The sequence below is a fragment of the Orycteropus afer genome, unplaced genomic scaffold (assembly GCF_000298275.1).
Source record: "Orycteropus afer afer isolate SDZICR_OR568_19922 unplaced genomic scaffold, OryAfe1.0 scaffold00081, whole genome shotgun sequence".
NCBI lineage: Eukaryota > Metazoa > Chordata > Mammalia > Tubulidentata > Orycteropodidae > Orycteropus > Orycteropus afer.
The window spans coordinates 3,901,374-3,909,303 of NW_006921668.1; positions in this window are offsets into that span (position 1 = coordinate 3,901,374).

Below are 7,930 nucleotides of genomic sequence, written 5' to 3' on the forward strand. Positions count from 1 at the left end.
CCGAGGAGTGGCTGGTGGGTTTGAACTGCCAGCCTTCTGGTTAGCAGTCAAGTGCCTTAGGCACTATGCTACCAGAGCTCCTAGAGTTATTAATTCTCAAAAAGGTTTTTTTTTTTTTTTTTTAAACTCAGAGCCCAGAATATTACAGATGCATTTACTGTTCTTCTCCCTGTGTCCTTGGCCAACCATTCCTCAAGGAGGATGAAGAAATTCAAAATTCTGGCTTTATGTAGGGATCTCAGTTATACCTTCTCTTGCAAAATCATCTCCTGACCCTCTCTGGCATTAAAACACAAGCCACTGTCTCTTCAAATAGTGCTGTGCCACCAATCCTTCTATTCTAGTCTTAAGAACTTTGTTTTTGCCTCTCAATTCATCTACATCTCTTAACTGTCCGTTCATATTTCTGTTTTTCCCTCTTTGTTATGTTGCATTTTTTTTCAACTCATTGTTTTCCTCTTTGTCTCCTTCTAGACTAAAAAGTCAGCAGTTCAAACCCATAAGCTGCTCCATGGGAGAATGATGAGGCAATCTACTTGTATAGAGATTTACAACCTTGGAAATTCTATGGACCAGTTCTAGTCTGTCCTATAGGGTCACTATGAGTCAAAATCAACTTGACAGCAATGGGTTAGAGTTTCTCACAGCTATTGAAAATTTCATTCCCCAAATTTCTAATCTGTTTTTTCTTATATCTATCTAGTTTAAGGGGAGCTCTGGTAGCATAGTGGCTAAGACACTTGTCTGCTAACCAGACGGCTGGCGGTTCAAACCCACCAGCCGCTCCTCCTCGGAAGGAAGGTTGGGCAATCCTACTTCCGTAGTGATACTGCCTCGGAAACCCAAGGAGAGGTGGCTATGAGTCGGGTTTGACTCGATGGCACATAACAACAACATAACATCTAGTTTTTAACCCATTTTTAAATAATTTTTATTCCTTCTTTATCTCTTTGAGGATCCTAACCGTTTCAATTTTGAGGTAAAATATATATTGTAGTATTATTTCCAATTTATTTGAACTGAATTGTGGTAGTTAAGGTCATGTGTCAACTTGGTTGGGCCTTGTCCACAGTGGCTGGGCAGCTGGATGTCGTAATTCCCCACGATGAGATTGGTAATCAACTCCATAGTGGAATCTACTGGAGCAGCTGAGTAGCTAGCTACCTTAGGGTTGTGGTCAGCTTCTAGCATACGAGGAGAAGCTTTGAGAAAGGTCTCTGACTTTCACAGTGTTAAGGAGTACTGGTCTAGAATTTTGTAGAATGTCCCTTAATTTTTTTTTTTAATTTGTTTTGTTTACTGATTAAGCCCAGAGTCAATTCTCAAAAGGCTTAAAAAAAAAAAAAATCTCAGAGCTCAAGATATTTAATGTTCTTCTCCCTATGTCCTGGGCAAACCGTTCCTCAAGGAGGATGAAGAAATTCAAAATTTTGACTTTTTGGCATGCTTGGACCCTGAATGTAGCCGAGTCTTCATTTAGCCACCTGCCATGTTTCCTGCCAATCTTGGAACTGTCTCTAGACTTGAATTAGTGGCCTGCTGCATTGTTTGGTAATATTGGGACTGTGTCATTTTTATTTGTCGACCTTGGGCTTGTTAGCCTCAGTAGGCAGCAGCTGCTTGAGTGAAGAGATGCCTCTAGCTCCAGTGGACCGGAAACAGGACGCGGAGCTGAAGCCCAAGGTCGAGGGGCTTTCACCCAGCCCCTAGAGCCTGTTTGAACTCAGACTGCAAGGCTCCAAAACTATAAGAGAATAAACTTCTGTGTTTCTTAAAGCCATCTACCTGTGGTATTTCTGTTAGAGCTGCACAAAGTAACCAAAACATGGATTTATCCCTATTTATTAATTTTATTGGATGTTATTCCCACTGGGAGCTCTGGTGGCATAGTGCCTAAGGCATTTGACTGCTAACCAGAAGCTGGCAGTTCAAATCCACTAGCCACTCCTCAGAAGGAAGGTTGGGCAATCTACTTCTGTAGTGATACTGCCTCAGAAACCCAAGGAGGGGTTGCTATGAGTTGGATCCGACTTGACAGCAGTAAGTTTGGTTCTTTCGGTCATTCTCATCATTACTTTTGTCTATCAGTTTTGAAATTTTTACGTGCAAGCTTATCTTGAGAAGAATGGTTTTCTTTCTTTATTACTCTTTCTACTCTCTACCTCTCTCTGCACTGTGCAGATACCTCTGCTTGCCCTCTCAGACAATCAGTCTAGGGCCAGAGCCTCTATTTTTGAGTTTTAGATTATCTCGAATTCCAGTAACTGAAGCAAGAGTCAACTTGTCTCCTGTAATGCCTGGGAGGCTGTGTATGTGTCCTCCTCCCTCCCAAGCAAACACTTCCTGCCAGAGCTACAGGCACAAACTTTTAAAAACTGCTCTATAGCTAGAGATTTACAACTAATTTTAGGCAGTGAGGTAGAATCTATTCTCCTGCCCCACAGAGATGCTGTATCCCCCTACCTCCACACCAGTACCTGCTTCCAGACCTGAGACATAGCAAATCCACTTCAGATCCACTCACTGCTTTGTATGACTAACTTTTGGGTATGTAAAATCATTTACTTCTTCTGAATCTCTCTTTTTAATATTTTTTTTATAGCAAACTTATCATTATCATGTACTTAATCAACAATGGTGAGAAACTGAAAACCTAAATTCCTGATACCATCTTAATGGGAAATCCTGTTATGATAGTGTTTCTAGCTTTTATGACCTTGAAATTTTGAACATATAGTTATATTTTATTCTTCTTGCTGCTTGACTTCCAGCATTTGCTTTGCCCTTAGAGTCTGTTTCCCATGTCTTGTATACTTGCTCCATTTTTTTGATGCCAAAAACGAACACCTAAATCTAGACTTTCTCTCTCCATGCTGGTTTAAGTCCAAAATCTATTCATTAGTTCCTAGAGTTCTAATCTACTTTATTTCTAACTATATACAACAAATAATATGTTAACATTATACATAAATAATTAATATTATAATATATTTTACAAACCTAAAATATAGTATTGTAATTATTCAATAAAATCATATATCTTTTAAATAAGAGGAAAAGAAAAAAGTAATAAATACATTTATAATTTTTTTATATTTACTATTCCCAGTTCTCTTCATTTCCTCCTACATTGGAGTTACCATTTGGTGTCTGTAAAAATGGCATCATGCAGTCAGCTGGTCTTCTCTAACTTCATGATGGAGAGAGAGAATCACCATCAGCATCAACAGCTCATGGCTAAATCCTATGAGGCAGAGGTCGGACATGCCTCCACTCTCCAACCTTTTGAAAGATTCTGACTTGAATTGTCCCTCCCAAAGCATTCTCTACTTCTCAGATGGATTTGATAATTTGTTTTAGTGGCCACACAGAACTCACACGCAATACTAATGATTATGGGGTTTATTAAGGAAGTTGTTGTTGTTTGCCATCAAGTTGGACCCGACTCATAGTGACCCCTTCCTGGGTTTCCCAGGCAGTATCACTACGGAAGTAGATTGCCCAATCTTCCTTCCAAGGAGTGGCTGGTGGGTTTGAACCACCAGCCTTCTGGATAGCAGTCAAATGCCTTAGGCACTATGCTACCAGAGCTCCTTATTAAGGAAGTAAAAGGTTACAATTCAGGATCAGAAATAATTCTTCTCAGCAATACCCAAGGCATGCCTCTCTCTGGCCCCTCGGCCTCTCGGTTGTGCAGCCTTGTGGTCCTTGCCCTGCTTAGGCAAGTGTTACAAAGCTCTTCTAGCTCTGCTGGTAAGTGGCCAAATGCACCCCACTCCACCAGTAAGCCTCAGCCCACAAGTGCTTAGCTTTCTCGTTATGTGGGTCTGGGAGCCCACTGTGCTGTCTTTTGCAGGGTCCTCTGCTGCAGTTTCTCTGCCACTGCTTCTGCCATCTCTTGCCATCTCACCAAAATGTTATGGCTCACTCTCTGGTTCCTGGGTGGGGGAGATTCATTTGGCACAGGGACCTCAGGTCCATTCCTGGCTCTTCTTTCTTGATGGTAGTGAGATTTCCCCCTTTTCCACCTCTGGGATGATTCATTTTAAGCCTAGAGGGATAGCAAAACTGACCAATCCCCGTGTTACAATTCCATGTACCTTTTTTGCGTGGTCACACCCCTATAGGGGTGCCATGAACCTTATTTACATTATTAGCAAGCTATCCAATCCCCTTGGTGGGCCCTAAGCACCTCACATTTTTGTAGTCCCACATAGACATTTGGTAGGAGTTACAAAGACTATGGCTACAAGGGCCATATTAAATAATTCACTGCACCCTAGTGTCATTGTTTTAATATAGCTTCATTTCCTTACCCTTCTTTGTGTTCTAATTGTCAACTATATCTCTAAATGTGATTGAAACCAAACCAAACTCACTGCCATCGAGTCAATTCCAACTCATAGTGACCCCCATTGGGTTTCTGAGGCTGTAAATCTTTACAGAAGTAGATTGCCCCATCTTCCTTCCATGGATCAGCTGGTGGGTTTGAACCACTGATCTTCTGTTTAGCAGCCAAGTGCCTTATCCACTATGCCACCAAAGCACCTTTCTAAATGTAACAGGACCAGTAATATAATTTTATAGATTCTTTATGCAATTAAAAAAATAAGTTAGTAGAACAAAGAAGTGATATTTAATTATATATTTTCTTTTATAATTACCCAATTAATTATCTTAACAGGACTGTTTTTTGTGTGTGTTCATATTACTGTCTGATGTTGTTTCCTTTCCACTGAAAGAAGTTCCTTTAGTATATCTTGTAAGGTTGGTTGACTAGCAACAAATTCCTCTAATTTTTGTTTATCTGGGAGTGAATTTATTTTGCATTCATTTTTGAAAGATGGTTTTGCTGGCCCAAATCAATACTTGTCTCTATCTAGTAATGTTTCCTCCCCTCCCTTCTCATCTCTGATAACCAACAAAGAAAGTTTCCTTCCATATATAAACCTTCCCTTGACTTTTTACAATAGTGAACTAATACAATACTTGTCCCTCTTGCATTCAGTTTTGAAAGATGGTTTGCTGGAGATAGAGTTTTAGTATGTCAGGTCTTTTTGTTTTGTTTCCAGCACATTGAATATGTTATCACAGTGTCTTTTGACCTCTATTGTTTTGATGAGAAACATTCTTCTGCTGGTTTAAAAGTTGTGCATTGTGTTTCTGGAATGACTGTGAAAGACACTCAGCAAAGCAGCTGTTAAGCTTGTTTAAATTTATTGGAGACAATCATTTAAAAAGTATCCAGAAATTGATCAAAAAACACAATTAAAAAAAAAAAAACTACTGAACCTCAGGAAGCTGTGATATTTGATCTAGGGGCTGTCCCCACTCCTCCCAACTCCATGTTTTGGAAAAACTATTCTAGGCAGGCTTGCAGTTAGTAAAGATCATCAGCTCCCATCCCACCCAGCTACCTGTTGTGGAAGTTCTATTCATGGTAGGCATGGCAGCCGAAGAAGATGAGCAACATCCACCCCTTCCCCCCACCCCAGCAGCTTTGCTGACAACTGCAGACTCTGTGTAGGAAGGCTATAGAAGGGGTAGCTGGTGAAGATGAAAAATCTTTTTGTGTTTATCCAATTTGGGAGTTTCTCGAGCTTCTTGAATATTAAGATTAATATTTGCAATGTACTGAGTAAAATAAATCAGATGACTCCTAGGGAATTGCTCCCTAACCCTTGAATCCCCTAGCTTCAGTAACCAAAGCCACAATGATCTGAGTTTGTTCTACTCCTTCCTTTCTCTTCTGGCCTTTTGAGGGTGGATTCACGTTGCTGGGTTTCCAGCCATCTGGGCTTCTGCCGATAGAAATGGCTGAGATCACTTTGCTATTTTCATCCCAAAGTGGCACTTGGCAGTGGAGCTTTTTCACGATCTCTCCCACTGTTACTTTATACCAGGAAACAACAAAGACAGGCTTTTTTTTTTTTCTTTTTCCTTGACGAACGGTATCAACAACATGAGATGTGGTGACAAGGTGACAGAGTGCTTTATAAACAATTTGAAACACAATTTTCATGCCTTTACACTTAATAATAAAGAAGCAAATAATCCAATTAAAAATGGGCATAGGATCTGAATAGGTATTTCTTTAAGGGATCCAAACCAAAAGCAGCTGTAAAATTCTCTCATTAAACAAAGGCATTAGCTAGTTTATAGGAAACTCACTGGGCTCCTGCTCATGTATGTCTTTCATTTTAGACCTCATTTTAACAGTTTCATTTTCAGCCACACCAAGTCTGCTAGCAGGCATCTGAGATACTGCGGGAGAAAGTTGGAGACGTGAGAGCAGCCTCAGGTTTCAACCATCGCACCAGTTCGTCACTACCGCTAGCAGTAAGACTATTATCATCCCATTCCTACCCATCTGTCCAGAAGGCCAGTATGTTGTTGTTGTTGTTATGTGCCGTCGAGTCAGCCCTGACTCATAGTGACCCCTCCTTGGGTTTCCGAGGCAGTATCACTACGGAAGTAGGATTGCCCAACCTTCCTTCCGAGGAGTGGCTGGTGGGTTTGAACCGCCAGCCGTCTGGTTAGCAGGCAAGGAAGGCCAGTATAGTTGCCAGTTTATCATTCCCAAGAAAGCCAGCACCATCTTGGAATGACTAAACTGGCAAGCCCTTGCCTTCCCACCATGCCATCATGTCTTTCTGGTAAGGGAGTCACTCCTCATACACCCCACCTCCTGAACCTCTGAACTCACCCATCACACCAACTCAGTGGGGTTAACAGGAAGGTCTCTGATATTCCACTTTTAGCCCCCTACCCTCCTTAGATGAGTGAGAAAATTCCCTACATCATAATTTCCCAGCTGAATCCACTGCTTGGATGATGGGGCTGGGGGTGGGAGGGATCCACCCTTTAGCCTGGGCCAAAATGCCATGGCAATATTCATTCTTTCACTACAGCCATGTACCCAGCTCACTCGCACCAGATATGCAATGTACCAAATGAAATCAGATGAAATGATGCAGGGGCTCTTTGGATCAGAAAACTTACTACACTATTCACTGACATTGCCACAGGCTTTTATTACTTACAGTAATCAAGAGGATGATGAATGGAATAGGAGTTTATCAAGAGCTAGGTTCTCTCAGAAGGCTCTTATCCAAAGGTGTGATATTTCTAGTCACTTCCATATGCGCCCTTCTTGCACCATGGGTGAGAGAACAGAGGGGAACTCCAGTCTGGGACATATATAGTATAAACCACAGGAGTATATTTGCATGGAAGCAAAATGGAGCAGTGTAAGAGGTAGCTGTTTTTGTTTAGGCATGGGTAACAAAGCCATCCTGTAACCAGAAAGGTACCTTTCTTTAGGCACAAACAGAATGACCATGCTGTGACCAGCTCCCCTTCCCCATCAGCAACATGATTAATTACTTTAATACAATTAAGTAGTCATAGGTAGTCATGGGGGAGCTCTGGTAGCGTAATGCCTAAGGCACTTGACTGCTAACCAGAAGGCTGGCGGTTCAAACCCACCAGCCACTCCTCCGAAGGAAGGTTGGGCAATCTACTTCCGTAGTGATACCACGTTGGAAACCCAAGGAGAGGTCGCTATGAGTGGGGTCGGATGCAATAGCGCATAATGACAACAACAACAGGTAGTCATGGGGATAGATTTACTGTGAGTTCAGAGTGGGGAGGAAGCTTTCCTTGACAAGAAGGAACTGGGAGAGAAAGACCCAATTCTAAACCTTCCTATTAGAGAATGCTCTGAGGCAAAGGCCTCAGCTTAGGTGACCTGGGTGGGAATCATGAAAGCAGACCACCTTCCCAGCAATATTCTTCATCATTCTGGGGAAGTTTTCAGGAATTATTATATCCTAAATAAGCCCCAGGGATACAGGTGAGGAGAGACAACTCAGGGACGCCCAAAGCAGCAGGCCAGAAGAGCAGGAGAAAGGGGATTAAAAGCCAGGAA